The sequence below is a fragment of the Alligator mississippiensis genome, chromosome 3, assembly GCF_030867095.1.
Source record: "Alligator mississippiensis isolate rAllMis1 chromosome 3, rAllMis1, whole genome shotgun sequence".
Taxonomy (NCBI): Eukaryota; Metazoa; Chordata; order Crocodylia; family Alligatoridae; genus Alligator; species Alligator mississippiensis.
The window spans coordinates 92,351,052-92,372,349 of NC_081826.1; the positions used below are offsets into that span (position 1 = coordinate 92,351,052).

General features: G+C 42.2%; 1 protein-coding gene across 21 annotated transcripts in view; it reads right to left on the minus strand.

Moving 5' to 3' along the window:
* Positions 1-2,551, minus strand: part of EPB41L3 (erythrocyte membrane protein band 4.1 like 3) — a 142,365-nt gene extending 139,814 nt beyond the window's left edge. For 2 of the 21 annotated variants that reach the window (XM_059724208.1, XM_059724204.1), the window contains exon 1: positions 2,387-2,540. The gene's annotated coding sequence lies outside the window, so the exon portion shown is untranslated. Of the gene's footprint in view, positions 1-2,386 lie in introns of all 21 variants that reach the window. The other 19 variants (XM_059724211.1, XM_019490542.2, XM_059724209.1 and 16 more) reach the window with 15 other exon arrangements.
* Between the last annotated feature and the right edge of the window lie 18,747 nt (positions 2,552-21,298).

Consider the following 21,298-nt stretch of genomic DNA (forward strand, 5'->3'; position numbering starts at 1 on the left):
CTTGCCCCTCTTTCAGAAGCACGGTTCTCCGTAGTCACCAAGATGAGGCTAACCTCAGTCTCGTTCATTTAGCAGGCACAAAGTTATACCAACAAAGCTAGTCCAGACAGTTTGATTTGTGGTGCCCCACCCTCATTTCCTTGAGCCAGAGTGATGTCACAACATAAGGCAGCGCAATGACTTCACTGCTACAGTTCTCGTTGCTTCTGGGCACACACCCCTTCTTGCCATGACAAAGGCAAAACCTCTACAGCACAGCAGCAAACAGAGGCAAACACTCATGAAACGAGCTCCTAATTTATCCAAGGTTCCAGTAATACTGGCTAACCTTTTAAAACACACCAAAACAAAAAAAATACCATCAGCTGCATCATGAAACAGTACTTTAATGAGGTGGTACCACCATAAGAAATGACTTGAGGGGAGGAGTCATAGTTGACTACATTAGTCTGATTAAAGTAAAATATTATATATTTTAACATTTTCACAGTGCATTTAGGCTGGTGCTTTCTGCAGTTAATTATTCATCACTGCAGTGAACAGAAGCGTAGCAGAACAGAAGCTCAAGGAGCCTTTCTGCTCACACAGAATAAACTTGCAGTTGCTCCTCACTCCAATGCAGTGTTCTCCCTCCCTCCATCAAGTACATCATTACTGAAGTGCGGATTTCAGCCTCACACCAGAGTTGCAAATCCCATCCAAGCAAACTGGTGTGACAGTATTAAAAAAAAAAAAAAAGACCAATGCAGCATGTCTGCCATATTCTGAATTTAACCAATTAAATGACAAGGGAAGATGCAACACAACGATGAGCCTGACTTGTTACATTCCATGTAAAGGTTATCCTCCATATTTGTAGAAGGCAAGCTTATAATTAATTACTTCCATTTGCTCCAGATTTACTAGGCACTTTTTTTTTTTAAACATGTTTTACTTATTGGTCTACTGATTATAAACCAACTATGCAACTTCATATCACAATCAAATAAAAGCCTAAGAACAATAATTTAAGCACGAGAAAAGTATTTTATTTCTAGGATACAAAACTATAAAAGCCTGACAATGTATGAGATGTAGCTACTTGTACAAGCTCACTGATTGCACTGACTTCTGACCTGTAATTCTTCAATTCTTTTCACTCAAGACTACAAGTGAAGGCAGCAGCTTTTCTCCTTACTGCTTGAAAGGGATGCAATACCCAAGTGTGTGCAATCTTCTTCTCAAGTATAAGGAACATTTATGCATCTATTGAAAAAAAAATCCTATTCCGAGCAATGAGTACTTTATTGAAAAAACAGAACAACCCAGAAGTTTATGATGCTGCCAGAATAAAAAAAAAAAAAAAAAAAGCAGCGCTTGAAAACTAGTGCAACTACAAGGTGCTTTCCTGTCTTTAACGATTAGGGAAAGGCAAATTTTCCAGTTTCGTACAAATCTGTTGAAAGAAAAGTTTCAAGTGAAAACGTAAAAGCCCTCGTCACAGCTATGCCTGCTGCCCACCAGAGATGCTGGTCTCAGCTGGAACACAAGACCCAGGTCAAGGGGGCTAGCAAGAGGTTTTATGACAGAGCCACACCCTCATTTTCTTTTGGAGACCTTGGGAAAATCCCCGCAAAGGCCCAGGCCCACTGTTAGCAGCTGACAGAACAGGCAAGGCTCTGACAAGGCCCGCAACCAAGGTAGAACCAAACCCAACTCTCCCTGGCTTCAGAGCAGCACGAAGGTGTGTGCCCTGCCCGCTCACAGGCAGCATCTTAAGAGTGAGCCAGACCCCAGCCCACTAGAGTTCCCCACAGAGCCCCTCTGCCTGGAAGCGACCGACCCTCTCTTCTCCTCCTCAGTGCCCTTCCCCACCCTGCCCGCCTGATTCATGCCATCTGCTCCTCTCCATCTTCCCCACAAGGACTTCTCCTTGCCCTGGCCAAAACCCCGCGCTGCAGCTGAAGGAGAAGTGGGGTGGGGAAAGCAGCAGCCCCTGAGGGGACCTGGGCGCCTGCGAATGGAAGGAGCAGAAGAGGATAGAGCGCTGCCACTGCAGCGGTTCCGAGCCAGGAGTGACTACGTGACCACACCCACCGCATTGCAGAACCCGCGGCCGGGCCGGGCCGGGCCGGGCCGGGGAGCGGGGGGGGGCCAAAACACGCACACCAAGACCCTGGTCCTGCCCCGCTGCACCCCCGCACCAGTGCGTGCACTGAACCCCACCCCTCACACACACAAGCACAGGGAGTGCAGTGCACGCGGGCAGGCACCCCCATACGCGCTGCTGGATCCTGAGGCGAGGTGGGGAGGGGGCACGGGGATGCTACACACACACGCGCCCCCACTTAAAAATGGCTCCTGCTCGCTAGCGATGGATGTGGGAGCCTCCCCCCCCCGGAGGTACCTCGGCGGCGCGGCGCGGCGGCGGCGGCGGCAGCGGGTCCCCGCGTCAGCAGCAGCCCCGCGGAGCTCTGCCCAGGACTAGTCCTCCGCCAGCTCCCAGCAAATCAGGGCTGCGGAGGCTCCTCGGGAGAGGGAGGGGGAGGAGGGGGGAGCCGGATGCGGAGCGCGAGGGACCCGGCGCCGGGGGGGGGCGGACACGCCCGCTCTGCGCACACCCGCCCGGGTCGGGAGGCAGCGGCACTCAAGTGCCCGGATCTCCACCTGTGTCCTCTCCCCGCTGCCAGGCCAACCGCCCGGCTCGTCCGGCACAGAGAGGACAACTTCCCGTGGGCCAAAACGCCAAGAAAATAACCCCCCTCTAGGGAGCCAACATCTGGATCTGCCTCCTCCAGCCTTTCTGCCCCGCTTCTCCGTAGTCTAATGGCTTCTGCCTAGAGATCCTTTCCAAGGGTGCCCTGGGGTGTCACGCTGGGCCAGCAGACCTGGTGGAGATTTCAAAGAGGTGTTAAAAACCTTCTCGACCTGGTGCCATCCAAGCTCTCTGCACCAGCAAAACTGGTCTGATGTCTTTCAGGCGAGCTGGGGGGAAATGTCCTTTGCAAGCTGTGGGGCACAGTCGCCCTTTGTTGGGCATGGGGAGTCTCTGCTGGTCTGAGAGGCCAAGGAATGAGAGAAGCTAAACGTGTAGAGGGATGTCAGTGAGAATGTAAAGAGGGAACATATTTTCCTGGTATTTTTCTGCAGTTGAAAAATCCCGCAAAAAGGAAGAGCCGGCATCTTCTGAGTCTAATGAGGGGTGCCTCAAGCTTGCCTCCAGTCTAAAAAGGTCAAGAACCGCTGATCTAACCAGAGGCCAAGTGTTCCCTAAACTATTCCTCAAGTATTCCATGATCAGGGCCGGATTGACCTGTTGGCAAACAAGGCACATGCCCTAAGGCCTGAAGTGAAGAATGGGCCTAGTTGGGCTTATTTTACATATAATTATTGAGTAAAAAAGTAATATAAATATACTGTATTAAGTAGGGGCCCACAAGTTTGTTCGCCTAAAGTGTTGATCCAGCCCTGTCCATAATACTTTGAACCCCCTGGTGTTCTCCCCCCCAGCTCAACCACATCACAGAAATGCAGATCCAGAATCCTGCCAAATTTGGGCCTAAGCCCACAAGAGACAGAGTAACTTTTACTTCCCTTACTGACCATCCAAATAATCCTAGAACCCAATACAAGGAAGTACAGAAAACCACTTTGGGAACCTGCTGGGTTTTGGCTTCATTCTCCTACTCCTACCTGTTGAGTCTGGTACAAGTGCAGCTTCTTTGAGTACACGAAAATAAACTATCCCATTTGACTTGGTACAATGTAGGTTCTGGGAAACTCTGATATAGATTTTTTTTAATAGGTGCAGAACCAAATAAACTTGTTCTTATTTTAGGTATATTTTACCTAATTCAGTGAAAGGAGGACCTAGATGAATAGTGATCCATGCACTAGATCTGACCAACTACAGTGCTGCCATGGGGATGACGTGCTGCACAAGCAGCTAGACAGCAGATTTCAAGACAGAAGGTCCCAAAAAGAAGGACCCAGTTTTAACTCAAGCTCCCAATTATGGAAATTTTTCTTCTCCGGGACTTGCAAGTGGAGGGGGATTTTGAGTTTTGACAGTTTACAATGACCAGTTTCCCTGAACTGGTAATACAGGCTGCTTCATATTTAATGCAGAATAATCAGGGGTGGCTCCCTGATTACTTAGAATCAATAAGCATCAATAATAATAATGGGAACAGAACTAAGGGAGAAGTGAACTGAAATATTTAAGACTCATCTTACATTTGAAAGCTACTTAAATTTGCCTATGTTAAAATTTTGCAGCTACTCTAGATATACAGAAACTTTTTAAACCTGGTAACTTTTGAAACATCAGTACCTCAAACTATTAAAAACTGTGCATGAGAACCGCCACAAATGAACTGGGCTCACCATCACGGGGTGCGCCTCCACAAGCAGGAATATGCGTTTCCCTGGGGACAATTAGCAGTGGCACTGCTACGTGTCCCTGGGGAATGCCCCTGCGTGCTTGCTCTGGTGCACAGCAAGGTGCCCTTGGTAGGGTAGGGGAGGCTGCCTTGCCTGGGCTCCTGGGGGCCTCTCAGGACTGCAGCAGCGGTGATCCAGGTGCACAGACCATAGCCAGCCAGGCTCTAGTTTTGTGTGGCCCATACTGCTGCCATGTGCACCACCCCACTTCTTTTCAGTGCAGGTTTTTTTGACACTGGGATCTCCCAAGTGTCTGCAGCACTGGGAGACCGCACATGCACTCATGGGGACGCACCCATAGTGTATACCGCCATTGAAGTGGTATTTAAGAACAGTGAATTTACCATCTTCTATCTGAACTCTGAGGGCTTTATGAACACTTATTTAGCCCCATAATTGAACCATGCTAGACATGGAAAATGTTGACAGGAAACATCAAGTGGCTAGCATCTTGAATGACAAATCTGAGAGCTCTGTCTGGGCCTGAGTTTCAAAGTTGTTGAGTATCCACAGCAGTGGCAGCCAGTGAGATCTTCAATTGTTTGACATCCCAGAAGATCAGGTGCACAAAGGCTCAAAATTTTGCATGAAAAAAACCCTCAAAGAACAAAACAAAAGTACAAAAACTATAGTACACTACAGCCACTATGTCACTTGGCCACTTTTGAAAGTGCTGATCTTGATGCCAGTCATAAAAGAAGCCTACGAGACTATGAAAAGTTTTGTTCTTCAAAATCTGAACTGGGCTGGTTGGCCAGCCTGCGCGGTTTCTATTGCAATTATGAACAGAACAGGCACTTGAATCCATTGAATCAGCGGTTACTAAATGAAACAGTTCTGTCAGAACATATTCAGCCAACTCTAATCCATTACACACAGGTGTAGAACATGAATAACTCCATTGTACTTCTTAGTTATAGGAACGTGAAAGGAGAATCAGACCTAAAATCTTTCAGAATACTAAGAAACCCTAGCAACTCCACCTTTAACACAAAGATGTACCTTCTTTCACTACCCCTCCTTTTCCTTCTGGAGACTGGCTTTCAAATGTCAATGTCCGTAGCAAATTAAAATTAGTTAAATGGTTTTATCTTAGTTTCTGTGCACTTCCAAAAAACACTCTACAACCTGGTAAAATGGTCATAATTGTCAATTTCTGCTTAAAATAGAACCGTGAGTTGGCAAGAAAGAAAAACATGTTTCTGAGTTTCTCCCTAATCTTGCAGCTATTTACATATGTGCATAACTTCAAATATGCAAATAAACCTATTAATGGCAAAGCTATGTAGATGCTTGTTTTGAGCATCAGAAACTTAATACCTGAATGTACAGTTTGGCTCAAGCAAATGCTATAACAGAACATTAATAATCACAGTGATACAAAACATTTCCGTTCCATTTTCATGGGAAACAGCTGGGAGTTACTCAACCAACTTTTTTATTCTCTCCCCCCTGCCTCCAAACTCCTGCTGTTGAAAACAGTAAGAACTCCATGTTGCATGCTTTGTGGCTCTCCCTACAACCCCTGGCTAAGCTTGTTAGCATTACCTGCAACTCCACGCATCCCTCTGTTCCTACCACCAGCCCGTTTTATGCCACCTTTGCATCTCCTGTACAACCCTCCCCACCGCCACTGGAGAGACTTCCTGCAACTTCTCCCAATTTGCCCTTTCAGGATATGCATGTGACCCATATCCTCCTTCAGCCACACCAGGCTCTCCTTTTTCCTTCATGCCAGTGGCTCTGCATCTCCTAATCCAAGGTCCGTCAATCACACTCCAATGGCAGGAACTGTTTATGCCTCTATATCAGGCACAGAGATACCATGTGTTCCCCCTCCCCTACAGGACTGCTCTATTCACTCACAATGTCAAGGACTTTGAATGCACCCTCTAATCCCCATTATTTCTATTACAGTCATGTCAACAGTATCCCTTTCCTCTCTCACCCCCATGTATGATGGGTGCTGTCTGCCTCTTCTTCCTATATCCATCAATTTCCCCCTCCAACAGGGGATCCAGGTACACCTATTGTTCCTCCTCATTCTATCCCAGGACCCTTATCCTCTCACATGGCAGGGGCCATGTGCATACCCTCATTCCCCATTCTGGCCCACCATCATCGTTATTTGTTTAAGATGCAAGTAATTTTTCATGTCATTTTTTTTGAGGCGAGCAAGACCTCTATTATCCAGGCATTTGATTCACAAATAATTGCAGAGGTGCTGAAGAAACAGCTTCTTTCTTCCCTCTTTTTGTTACTCCAATTTTCCCTCAAATCAATAGGGTGCAGAGAAGCGCTGCACTGCCTAGAATGTTCTTAACATTTTGGAACTGATTGGATGCAGCATTCAACATTTATCTCATCAGAGAGAGTCAAAGCAGAGAGAAATGCCATCAAGTTGAGTGCAAGGTCTTCTCAAAGTTCAGCCAACAATGAATTAGGTTGGATACAGCATTTTGAAAAATGAGAAGTACTACGAGGGTCGTAGTATTATTAGAGTAGTATCAATATGATACTTTTCAGCAGACACCAGTTGGGCATTACATGTCTAGACAGTTAGATGATTTTAGATTTACACTGATTTTTTATTACTATATCCACTTCAATTTATTAAAAGCAAACTGTTCTGCCCATGACTCATTCCACTTAACCTTCTGCATGGCAATGAAACAAAATTTTAGTAATTAAGAATGATCACTGTGCAGCAATCAAGATAAGACGTTGGAAATTAGACTGCATCTTCCATTTCTTTCTATACAAATATAAAACCTGTACATCTATGTTCAGCCAAGGTTGGGATTTTCATAACAAAAAATGTTTTAAAAAAGAACACAAACTTTTGAGAGAGATGAATTCTGAATATCAAACCATTGTGCTCTCCTTATATGTATGGCTCTGGAATGTAGATACATCTAGCAGGTTTGGTAATTAAATAGATCTAATTCACCTAGCATAAATTTGCTGCCTTCAGTGGAATTATAACAGAGTTTATTTGGTCCACTTGAAAAAGGGTTTGCTTTCCCACCCAGAGTTAAAGTCATCTATTTTTGTCCAAGTCAGCTCAACCACTAGCCTGGAGCACAGAGGTACTGTAAGCTGAAATGCACTGTAAACAATGGTTTACTACAATTAATTCAGCATTGTCCTTCACCACTTCTCTACCTATAGCAACTCCTGGAATGACCACAATAGCAGGGTTATTTAGCCATGCAGCTATTATCTACCGGTTCACTTCTTCAGCCTCTTTAAACAAATCGGGACTGGGGAACTCTACTCACCCGGGACCACATGAATCTAATGCATTTTGGGTGGTATCTGAAGACCATGCAAAAGAAATATACATTTCTCTTCATTCAGGGTTTTAAAGAGAGTATTTTTATAGCATAGTTGTTTAGATTAAAATTGTGTGTGCATATGCATCAATATTAATTCAACCTAACCATGCTCCCTGTTTTTAAACATTATTTTACAAGTTAAAGCAAATAAAAAAAGTGACAGATAAAAGGTCTGGAAAGGAGTCATCTAGTACAAGATCAGCTATGCTTAAACCATTTACGGAAAAAAATAAATAAAAATAATCTCTATGTCTAGATAGATATAGATATCCACATACACACACATATATATACATACATACATACACTTCTTACATCCAAGAATGTAAAAGCTAATCTAGATATAAATCTAATCTATTCTTAAAAATCCAATGCTGGAGAGTCTTCCACCTCTCTAGGTAATGTACTTCAATGCTTAACTACCCTTAGAGTTCAAGTTCATAATGTTAAGCCTTAAACTGTCCTTGCTGCAATTTAAATCCAACATGTCCTGTCCAATTCCCAGGAAACAGAGATCAGTTCATTCCATTGTTCTTTATATAGCTCAAGACTGCTTTCAGATATTCTGTCAGTTCCCTCTTCTCTAAACTAAACCAAATGAATTCTTTCCATCTTTTCTTAAGCCATGTTTTGTAGACCTCTGATCATTTCTGTCGCTGTGCCCTGCACTCCCTCCAGTTGGTCAACACAAGTGATTTTCAAGCAGGTTGCCACAGGACCCTTGGGTGCTCTGAAATTCTTTCAAAGGTGCTGCAGGATGCCACACAAGGTTAGCACCATTTTTACAAACACGTTTTATAAGACAAACCTAGAGATTTCAAACAGAAATCCATAGTTGTAGCCTTTCTGAGGTCTTTGCAATAGAAAAACTGTCCTATTATTTGTCTGTATGCCAAAAGAGTTAAAAGTAAGAGCTGGCATTTTCTGAGGGATTCCTCAAGTCTATCCAAGGGTGCCTTGAGGTGTGGTGTAGTGCCCCAAGCCAGACACAATACTCCAGCTGAAACCTTGTCAGTGTTGAGCTGAGTGGAAGAATTACTTTATACATTTTATGTACAACACTCCTGTGTCCAGATTGCAGCATCATCATTATTTTTTTTAACAACAGTATGACACTATTTGTCATGACCCAAAGGTCTGATTTTTTTGTGTGTGCTTCGGCACTAAGAATTATCCCCGTGGGTTTACAGCTTCATCGCACGGAGGAGTTCTGCTGCACAGAGAACCCGCGTGCAAAGGAGTGTTCCCGCCACTTTTCAGCGGTCTTTGCAGGGTGCATTTTCTTTGCAACACAGAAATGCACGGTGCAAAGGAGTTCCCGCTCTTCGCATGCAAATTCGTGCCCCGCAATTGGCTAGTGCTAAATTATTCCCACGTGGCGGCTAGCGATTGGCCTGCTAGCCATATAAGAGGCTTGAGCAGTTTCCGCCCAAGCCGAAAAGGACTCCACATCCATCTCGTGGGGACTCTGGGTGTGCGCGGCAGGGTAATAGAAACCCTGTGTGTTGCTCAGAGGAGTTTGGCGGCCTGATCCACTGCCCACCTCTTCCCGTCTTCGAACGGAACCTTCTATAAGACGTATCGACGAGTTTTATGTGCGCTTGTCCTGGACATCCGGAGTTCTGTCTGCGTGGAGCCTAGCAAACTCCACGTGTGTTCATGTTTTCTGTTGTAACCCCAACTCAAGCAAGTTCTCAGCCTACACCGCGACCATCTCGGTGTAAGTAAACAATCTTAAAATCAACCGTTACGTGTCTGTGCCTAATTCTAGCTCGGTGCCCGCCCTCTCCGACCCGGCCTGCCTGGGCTGCCGGCCACAGCCCGCGTGCAGAGCTATGAAAAGGGGCCTGACCCGGCCCGCACACTATTAATCCATGATCTATTTGAGATCCATTATTACCCCCATGTTCTTTTTCAGCCAAACTGCTGCCTTGTCCATTGCCCTCCCTCTTGGATTTGTGCAAAAAAATATTCCTAAATATAGTACTTTGCACTTGTCTTTTTTAAATTGCACCCTGTTTATTTCAAAACATTCCTCCAATCTATCATGATAATTTTGAATTCTAATCCTGTCCTACAATGTGCTTATGAAGCCGCAGCAGGTGAAATCACTGCTCCCCGCACTGCCTTATAATGGAAGCCAAGATGAAGAGTTTCCCTTGTACCATGTTGAATGGGGGAAAACCTTCTCTTGAATTAGAATAAATACAGTAGTAGACATCCCAATACCTATTTGACAATAAGTATACAATTATACAAGCACTGTTTATTTTAGTGCAGTTAACTAAATCCTAAATTGCAACCAAGCCACAAACAAGTTTGTGTATGCAATTAATGAGTGTATCTTCCATTCCATGTCCCGAGTCAAGGCTGTCCAACTTTGGTGTGATGGCAGGACACTATACCCCCTCCCTAACCTCAACATGTGGGTTTTGCCAGCAGCACAAAGACCTCTGGGTCCTCCCCACCTTCATGGCAGTGGAAGAAGCAGCCACCAGGCCCATGGACAGCATGTTAACTGCTTGCAGGCTGTGTGCAGGTCACTTGGCTTGCTCCCATCAGCTGCGTGTGGCTGCAGGCCACCAATTGGACAGCTTTGATCAAAATCATTAATATAAATATTCACTGGTACTGGACCTAGGACAGGCTTTGTGGAAGCCCATTCCAACTTTCTACTGTGATGATAAACTGCTCACTACTCTACATTTTTCTAACCAGTCATGCACATACCTTCCAGTGGTTTCACCAAGATCATATTTCCCTAGCTTGCTTGTTCAAGATTATTGTGTTAGACCATTTAAACCATTATACTAGCTAAGAAACTTCACATTTATTGCTTCTTCCCTATCCACAAAGTCCCTTACTCCAAAGGAAATAAGTTGGTTTGTTATGATTTTGTCAAATCCACATTGCCTGTTATCTATTTGTTATTACCCAAGTGCTTTCAAGTAAGTTGTTTTAACTGCAAGATTATATTGGGCCTGCACATCCTTCAAAAGTACAGCACTCATAAAATACTGACTATGGATATGACAGCGGATGAATAATAGTTCTACCGATTGCTCAAAATGATGTTTGGCTCTGTGTGTATCAGTGATTTCCCATTATGAACCTCCCAAAGTAAAAGAAACCCCAGTGACCTATCTGACAAGAAGTATATAATTACACAAGCATTTTTTGTACAGTTGCTAAGTCCTAAACTGCAAACAAAAATAATCACGGTAATCATGTATGAGAACCCCCATGCTTGAAATTTACAACAGACCTCATACTCAAAGACTCGGTGTCAATCATCATGCCTATGGCTCTGCTCAAAAGTATTTACATATGCCTAAGCATTTGCATGATCAAGCTTAGAGTATCTAACCTTCCTCCCACTGAAATCAACTGAAAGACTGTCACTGACCACAATAAGAGTTTTACTGCATTGTTATGTTTACAGCTCCCTTGATTCTCTCAAGTTAATACCTTTTAAACCTACACCCCTACCTTTTAAATTCACATTCTTGCCTGAATTAATTCAATTTATATTTTAAGTTTCACTATCTAGTTCACATTTGCTGACAGGAAGGAATGCTAACAGGATGCAAGGGACAGTTCAAACATAAAATGAGGCAAGGGGAACAAAGCAAAACACAATTGCACTCTCCTCCACTTAGATCATTTATTATTAAAGTTTATCCTCCTTTTTTGGTACTGAAGGAGAATTAGAGATACTGACTAAGGCTTAGGTCTCTTTCTCCAGGCTTCATTCAATCCAAATAGTACTCAAATTCCTTAATATTAAATACTGTAGCTACTATGTATTTAAAAAGAAGAACATGCTAAAAGCAGGGACCATCTTTCTGCCCCATATTTGTATAGCAGCTAGCACAATCTGGTCCTAATCCGTAACTAGAATTCTTACGGTGGTGTCACATGTTCAACTTGGCACTTATTAAGAGCAGTTAAAACACAAGCAGATGTACATTTGAGCAGTTCAGTATGTATTAAGTGCTATCATGGCATTTCAAAGTTGCTCCCTTACAGGCATGAAGTATGAATGTGTACTAGCTTCAATATATTACAGCACTCCCATGATTTGCACCCACTTTAATTGAACATGCGACTACACCCTATTAGGTGCTACAGTATAAATAATAAAATAGAAATTCAGTATGGCAACACATCAGTCATGTTCCTTGAGTCACTTTCTAACTGAATTACAGCTAGAACTTAAACCTACTAATGGTCATGGACCTTGTTGAGAGTGCAGTGGACCTCTTGCCTCTCTTTTTCTCTCCCTCATTCCAGGAGCAGAAGAAATAATACATTTGCAGGAAATAAATCTAAGGAGTGTCATCATTACTTAACAGAACAAAAGTAAGTTTAGCATAACAACCTACAATCTAAAACCTCATGTTTCCCAAATTGACAGGCATCTTAACAGTGGCTTGTAACCAATGAACCTACAGAATTGAGAGTCCCCAATGCTCCTTTAAAAAACAAAACAAAACAAAACCCTGACTCATGCTTCAAATAATAATGGCAAGCATGAACTGCTTTGTACAATGCAAATGTTTAAACTGTGATCATTTATCCCAACCAAGAAGCCAGATAATTTCAGCAGGCCAGCTATAGGTCAGTTTGTATGCAAAGACCCTGCTGACTGGTGTGGGATAGTAACACACATAGCACAGTGCTGCCAAGCAACAACCAACAACTAAAACAGCAGTTCAGTTTAAGTTTGCTTCAGTTTCCCTTGCCCTACTACTACCTGCAGAGGTCTCAGAAGTAGGGCAAATGTGCGTACTGCACAAGCCATTCAAAACCAAACTTAAGAGTTTCACATGAGCTGGTGCATTCTGAATACATATAAAAGGCATTTTAAGTGTCTAATAATCACTGTTAAAATAATCACCCTATTTTATTAATACCATAAAAAGACAAATCTCTGTTCTTGGTAGAGAACAGAATTTAAGAAAAATAGCATTCAAGTTACAAAATAAAGTTAAGCATATGTTTAAGTACTTTACTGCAGCGAGATCAGACGCGCACACACAATTAAAACCTGACAATTTCTTTTAAAAAGCTTACCAAAAAGAAGGAAAGAACGAACGAACAAAAGGAAGAATGAAAGAAAGAAAGAAAGAAAAAAGACTAAGGCTGTATGTGGAAAAAATGAGAACTGCTTTTGAGGGAGATGAATTGAGTCTCCTCTCAAACCACTTACATTTCTGTGGATACTCCTAATTACACAATACCAACAGAGGTCCATGGCTTGCAAAATTATAACACGATTACTAGAAATACAGTTAGCTTTTACTGTTTCTGCACAATGGAAGCATGCTTTAATGGTACTTGGGGTAACAATCAGTGGTATAACCAAATATTCTAATGTGTTTGCACACTTAGGGCAGAAAGGACCAAAATCCCATGCAACCCTAATGTTTATCAGGTGGTCACATTTATCTCAGTCCTCATCAGGTATCCGGACCCATGATGTTGCCTAGAAAGAAAGCAACAGTTGCTATGGTCTCTTGTAGGTGCTAACAGAATGTTTGTGTGCATCTAACAAACATCTATTAAAGATAAGAATACCCAATTACCTGTGGGGACATACTTCTCTCAAGAAAACCACTCTCTCTCCAGTCTCTCAATTCTAATCCTCAAAGGGAATTTACAGAATACTTCACAGATGAGCCTATGAACTTTACTTCATCAACCTCCTGGATACAAAAAATTATGGACTAAATATACACACTGGATTTATGATACATTATAACCTGCTTGACATCCGACTCCCCACGTACTTGTCCATTATCTACCTGCTACACTTATCCTCCTTCCCCTCCCACCCCCAGCCTGTCTCTCACCCACTGACTCCTCAATTTACATCATCACTGACTGCCTTTCTTGCATGCATACCAGCCTCTGGTCTCTTTACTATTCATTCCATCCAGGAAGAACGCACACCAACTGCACATGCTTTCTCAGCCTGATGAAGGGTTTTTAAAAAAAATTATTTAGTTGGTCTAATAAAAGATACCAGATTTACCCAAAGAACGTCTGCCTATGTCCTTAGACCGACACGGCTACAACCTACACCCCTCTAACAAACAAAAAGCACTCCAGTTCCTGACATTTCCAAGGCTAGAAATTCATTAACATGTGAAGTGCTGAGATAATATAAATATATTTAAGTGGCCAAATGACCTGGTGCCTGTAGCATGGAGGGCGAGAGGGAGAGAAAGAGAGGATATATATATACACATATACATATACACATGCAACTTGTTAAAGACTTTTTTACTTCAGACTTTTGAAAGAATATATGAATTGGAACAATAATGAAAACTTGTTTCCCTTTTGCAAGGAAAGCATGGTAACATGGATTCAAACTGAAACTTTTCTTTTGATGCAGCATTCCATATGGAAAGTAAGATTACCTGAGTTTAAATTCCCAGGATTAATTTTTTGTACATGTACAAGAAAATTCAATTAATCATTTAAAGTATCAACACTTGGAGAGTTTCACTTATTTTCACTGTGCATCTTTTCATACAATGGTTAATGCATAGCTTTAAGAATTATGCCTAGTTTGTTTCTCAAAGGCCCCTTTAAAATTGTAAGAGAGCAAATTTGTGGAAAGAGATGCAGAAGGCTCAGGTGGACCGAGAAGTCAACCATCAGTGCTGTTCCATCAACATTTCTAGTGCGTGTGCTCCTGCTTGTCACTTCACAGAAGGCTTCTTGAAAGAAAAAAAAAGGTATAAAAAACCCCAATTGGCCTATTTCTCCTGTTGCACAGACAGAAACTGATAAAGAAAAAACAAATCCATGTGATGTGCCCTAAGGTAGCATTAAACAATGGAAGACTAGGAAAGTATGGTCTCTTTGATAGGGATGTTCCACAGAGGACAGTCTGAGAGCTGGTGGATAATAACTGCTGCTTTATCAATGCAGCTACACAAATCTCAGCTTTTGTAATAATGTATTCTCTTCCAGGTGCTGTTTTGCTGAAAGGGCTATCATAAAACACTTTCCAGATCAAATATTCTGCTTAGCATTAAGAAAAGGCATATTTCAATGTTTAAGACATGTTTGCACCAAATGTTGAAAAGATGGTCTCCAAAGCCTTTCCTTCAGCTTTACACTAAGAAGTCTAGCCTCACCTCTTTTTGCTTTAAGGACTTGGAATGTGACTGTAGAGATGAATAATGAAACCTGAACTGGAGCTTTCTGTCCCTTCCTAAATGAATGAGGGCAGCTACAGGGGGAAGAGGTCTTATGCTTGGGAGCTATATCTCAAGTTTCCACCTCCAGCTGTGATGTCACACTCCAGATGCTTCAAAGCTCTTCAAAAGTAAAAAACAATCTTTCTGTACCCTTCATGTATCTCAGAAGAAAAAAAAAAGGCAGTGGTGCTTGCAGTTCCTCAGTAATAGTCTATTATTAGTAATTAAAAAAAACAACAACCAACAATGATGCATTTACTTAAAAATATTATTTACAATGAATTTTTTTCTTAAAACAACTCAACAGTTTAGCCTTTCTGGGAAATAAAAATATTTTCTCTATTCTCTGCAAGCTCAATAAGAGATAACATTCTGATGCAAGTATCTGATATCCATATCAGATATCCTCAATTTGTTTTTTCAATCAAACCAAAAGATCTACATTTATGTTATTGTTCTAACAGTCTTTATGATGTTTGGATTCATGTAAATTATGACCTTTTTTTAAAGCCCATATCAGCCACATGATAATTTTATTCAGTTATCTCCTTAAAAGCCATTTAGAGCTAAAATTAAGTTTCCTGTTGTCATTTAGTGATATGTTAACTGATCTCTCAGGTTTCTTTAGACTAGGCATGTAAAATTCTCTCTCTGCCATTTTCCAGCCATTCCGTTCTGGCACATCTAGAGTTAGTTCAGAATTTATCAACAAGCATATTTAGCAGGACAGGGAACGGTTGTCACAGAATTCCCATAATCAGAAGACTTTTTTATCCTTGTCAGTAAAATAGAACTTAACATGAACAAGAGAGATGAAAAATATTGTTACAACATCTTATTCCTTATTATTAACTTCTGCTTAGCGGTTATCATTTGGGTTGCCTTGTCATCAGACACACAGGGCAGTTCTTTAACAAAACTTAATCTACTCAAGGGACTGGTTTTTAAGCTGTACTTGTTTGATTTACTTTTAAAAAAAAAAACCAACAAAAAACTACACTGGCTTATATGAGAGTTGCACTTCTAAGTGACTGATTGAATGTGCTACAGAAATAGGAAAAAAAGAGCAAGCATTTGATTAAAGCTGAAGGTAGAATAAAAGCTTATCTGCCTGGAGAAGACAGCATGCAGTACCAGTTGGGTGACTTTACAGCACATTAGCTACCCCACAGGAATTACCACGTGGGGTCTTAGCTTACTCCCATTCAAGGAACAGACATGCAACCTATTTACAACTGTGTAATAGGGCGCAGACACACAACTGATTTATAGATATGCAATATGCCCTTACATTGGTGTCAATGTGGAATGGATACATAATGTACATCCCTACAGCAATGTAAATCAGACTACTCAGAGGTGAATTTCACGCATCCGCAGCTTTAGGAAATTCCATTCTGGAAGCCCCATTTGCTCAAGGCAAAACAGACTACTACTGGATCACCTGCCATCTAGTGGCAAGGCACTGTAACAACACCTATTGTGGACTGGCATCTGTGGAGAACCTGTTTTCTTTCCAATCCAGATGCTGCTTAATTTACACTAAATTTGTATATTGATGTAAATTATAGCAGTGTTAGGATATTCTGCGTCACTAGCCTTGGTACATGCTGTTTCATACTCACAGGGCAATAAAGGCAACTACATGGGAACTAATGCAGAATAGGGAGTGCTCTATAAATTCACATGCATCAGTTAGCTTGGTTAATAACTGCTTGGTCTTTAGTCCAAAATTAGACTAGGCAAAATAAATATATTTGTATGTAAACAACTGATACCAAAACTACCCATTTCATTTATGTAGGACTCACTGCCTGGCTGAATGAGAGAGCAGTAATATTACCAACTCTTGGAGGCAATCTGGAAATAAGATTGAAACAAAAAGGCCACAAATTGCCAGGAGAAGAGAGAATGGACAGAGGTGGTTTTGGGGGCAAATTGTGCTGGGATGTATGGAGTTTATCACTCAATTTATTTTTGGTTTGCCTGAACAACCCAGGATTTTATAAATCCTTTTTTTCCCCAATGAGTAAAGTCTCAGTACACAACCAAGGAAAGCCAGTATATTAGAACTGCTCTTACCTAAACTCTTTGGGGGCATACAGTCCCTTTCTGAACACTTGCAGAACATTTAGGACAATGCAGCCCTGGTCAGGTTGGACCGCTGGGAATTCCACACAATAAATGATATAAGAATAATACCTGGAAAATGCTTGGAAGAGTGCATTTTGTCCCCTACGCTAGCTTATTATTTGGATAAAGTTTGTGTCCTCCATTTAATGATTGTTGGCCCTTTTCCTTGCTCACAGGGAAAAGATTTTAACTAAATGTCAACACAAACCTTAATGATTTCTACTTCACTCTGGTGTCTATTTCAGTACTTAAAGTATTTACTACTATCTTGAAATTCTGTTTCAACATCCCCTTGAGATGAACAGACCATTTTATAATTCCTTTTTTCATAACTGCTATTTGATAATTCCCTGCTACAGCTTCTAAGATGTGGAACAAACAGATAACAGACCACTAGTAAGGGTTTAACTAAAATGGTTCATCACGCTTTCGCTTCAACTTAATTTGCCTTGCTAATATAATGTTGAGAGAGAGAAACAAAATGCACGCTAATTAGAATGAAGGGCTGATAGGATGGTGGAGAGCAGAGACTGTGCATGCTTCTCCAAACACATCTCCCAAAACATGTTCTACTCTACTGTCTAGCAGGAACTGATAATTACAGTGGGTTTAAAAACACTGTCTATCCTAAAACAGGAATTAAAGTAAGTAAAGTAAAACTATGGTATCTCAATTATTAAATATTTCTTGGTAGCGTTAGCAACCAAGATAAACTAGCTTTAATGCAAAATCCTTCATGGAAAAGAAGGCAAACATTTCTGAATAGCAGGGGAGTTCTGGTCCTCTGTTTGGTGATCTTGTTGTTCCATTACTAACTCAGCAAGAGATTGATCCAAAGTCCACTGAAGTTAATGAGAGTTTGAACAAGGATGCTCAAATGCAACATCCATCAAAATGATGTTTCACAAGCAACACACAATAGTTTTATACAAGCAAACAGAACCCTTCCTCTTGCAGAAGAATAGGTCAAATTTCGACAATTCAGTGATTGAAGTCAAGGACTCTGTGTAGTTCTTGGGAGCATTCTTGTTAAATCTAAGCAAGGCCAGGATTTCATCCATTGGGTATGTCCATCTATGGGTAGAAACAAATACCACCTCTGTGCTGCCATAAACATTTTCATAGTGGCACAAAAGTCAAGCAAATAGATGTCCATATCCCTTGTCACAACACACATGCCCAAAATTCGTGGCCATGACAAAGGTGCCATTTTATTGTAGTAGACAGGTGTATCTGCTTTATGACACAAGAGCTTGGGCAGCTCCAGCTGACCCAGGCAGGCTTGAGCCCAAATCCTGCACATCGTAGGAATTCCCATGCAGGATCGAGTCCCTCAAGCCCAGGGAGGCTTTCATTCTTAACAGAGCCTGGATTCCCCATAGATTGCCTGGGGCACGTCTCTGCAACTTCTGTTTTCCCTTCTTATAGAGCCATGCCCTGGGGAATGTCTGAGGCGCATCTCGATAAGCAAGGAAAGCTGGGGTTCCCTGCTTAGAGATGCATCTCAGCGATTTCCTGGGGCACATCTCTGTAAGCTGGAAACTCCAGCTTTTCCAATTACAAAGACGCACCTTGAGGATTCCCTGGGGAACATGCCTCTAAGTAGAGAATATGTTGCCCTTTGTTCTCCAAGACTGGGCCCCAGCCTGATGTAGGGCAAGGGGTGATTCGTGTTTCTTCCAGTCATAGAATCATAGAAAATTAAGGTTGGAAGAGACCTCAGAAGGTCATCCAACCCCATGCTCAAAGTAGGACATCCCCAAATAGATCACATGTGAATGAATGAACCAGACAGTCTGTGGTGGGAGACATTCTGCCACAGCTGATCTGCTTCATTTGATGCCATCTATGTGGCATTCTGCAGTGTCACAAAGATACCCAAGATAGCTCTGAATATGGCTTCTGGTACCTGAACTCACTCAGAGCTGGGCTGGGCATTTCTCAGTGGCACTGCATAGGTCTACATGGCCCAGCTCATAGTGCCTTCATGAGAATATATGTTAGAACACTATTTAGCACAAGTTTACACTGAATAATAGGCAATACCAGTTACAGATTCCAAAGCACTCTTCCTTCTGCCACTCCAAACATAAAATAGAAATGTGTTTTAAACAGTCTTTTGTTCGCATAGGAAACGCCCCGGCCTCCTACACCCACACATACCCACCATGGACTAACTTGCACTTTTGACTTCTAAAGTTCTGTTCACTAATCCATTGTTTCACCACTGCCAACTCCATCATCTCAGAACTGTTTACAAACCATGATCTTTTTTTTTCCCAAATGAATAAAAAGTGAATACTTACAACAAGAAATGACCACTTCACAACTCATTCGTCTAATTGTTTCTTTATCCCAAATTTATTCTAACACCAAAAGTGAGAAGCACCCAATCATTTTACATATAATAAGCAATTATAATATTATATCTTTAAAACATTTGGTACATGAACACTGCACCATACAGTCTTGTAGAAGTGCAACTCTATACTTCAAGTATGGGCGTTACTGCAATGGAATGTGACTAGCAATACCTGGGCAAGAGACCACTTAAGTCGAGGCGGGCAAAATGCAGCCCGGCAGGCCATTCTATCCGGCCCGTGGGGCCCCTAAAAAATTTAGAAAATTAATAGTTATCTGCCCCTGGCTGCCTGTCATGCGGCCCTTGATGGCTTGCCAAAGCATAGTAAGTGGCCCTCTGCCTGAAATAATTGCCCGCCCCTGACTTAAGTGGCTAACATGCTACTTACATATGGAAATAATGCATGCAAACAATTGCAGCAAGTTATGTGCATTAATTCATGTGTATATTTCTGTTCATAATTCTCAGTGTTAGGTCCTCTGTACTTCCCCTTTGGCCCCCAAAGTGCCACATGAAGGTCAATTACTTTACTAGCAGAAATGTAGTAAAAGACCCTAGCTTGTTATTAAATTGGCACCGTTTTTAGTCAGTTCAGCTCTCAGCTCCCTGGCAAACAGAACAAGAAAATTAATCTAAAACAGTTTGAGGCACAAAGCAATTGGGTACATCAGCAAATCTAATGTCAATTTAAATGGCTGGTATACAATTAGACCCAAAGCATAACATAGTCCTGTATCTTCCTTTACATCAGCATCGTCTTTGCAAACATAAAAAGAAGTTTTACAACAGGCCAGTCCATGTCACTTCTACATTTTGGGTGTAGGAGTCACGCTCATTCAGGCTAGGAACAATAACTGCATTTGTTCCTGAACAATGCAATCTGCGTAACAGCCGGGTGTCACTGCAGTCTCTGAGTACATCCGCACAAGTGTGCACATGTGCTTTGCGGTGCCTCAAAGGATTTTGAGGCACCATAAAATGCACCCTGTGCATAGGATTTCATTCTCCACGCTGCATATTTGCAGTGTGGAGCTCAAATTTGAATATTGAGAAATGCCAGTATAAAAAAAAGTGTGCAGAAAAAAAGCACCGTGGCACACGTGGCAGCAGCATGTGCCACCTGAAACCAGAGCCTGGATGACCAGAGCCATGCTCCAGCTGCCAGGCAGGTTCCACATGCCCAGACTGCTGCAGCCCTGGGAGGCTCCCAGGACTCCAGGTAAAGATGTTGGGGCCAGCCCAGGTACTGGCCCCAGTCTCCCCTACTCCACCTGGGGCAATATGCCCTGCGCCAGAACACAGATTCAGGGTTCTTCCCCAGGGACAACTAGCACTGGCACAAATATGTGCCGCTGCTATTCGTCCCCAGGGAAATGCATGTGTGCGCTTGTTTGGATGCACCCTCACAAATCCAGATGCAAGACCACTGTGTTTCCTCCTTCCCCAAGAGTGCACAGCATTGTGAGAGAAGCTGGTACTGGGGCTCTGGCCTTCACTAATCCCTCCAAACTAAGCCCTACAGCAAAAGTGGTCACCCCATCATGGGAAACTGTAGGGAAGAATTCAGCTATGCACTGTGTAACTTCATATTTTTCCCCTACCCCTTCCCCCAGCAGGGTCTGCTTAAATAGGACACTGTCCTTGACTTTTTATGTCTGCATATTTGAGGAGCAAGAATATCTCATTCCTTCCCTTTGTTACCACTTTTAAGTACTATATTTAGTTGTAACTTGAGAAAATTAACTGTATCCAAGAGAAATAAATCCAGGTTAGTCTTATCAAATCACATATGTGGTTAAGGAGAAGGGACATAGCAAACAGCAGAT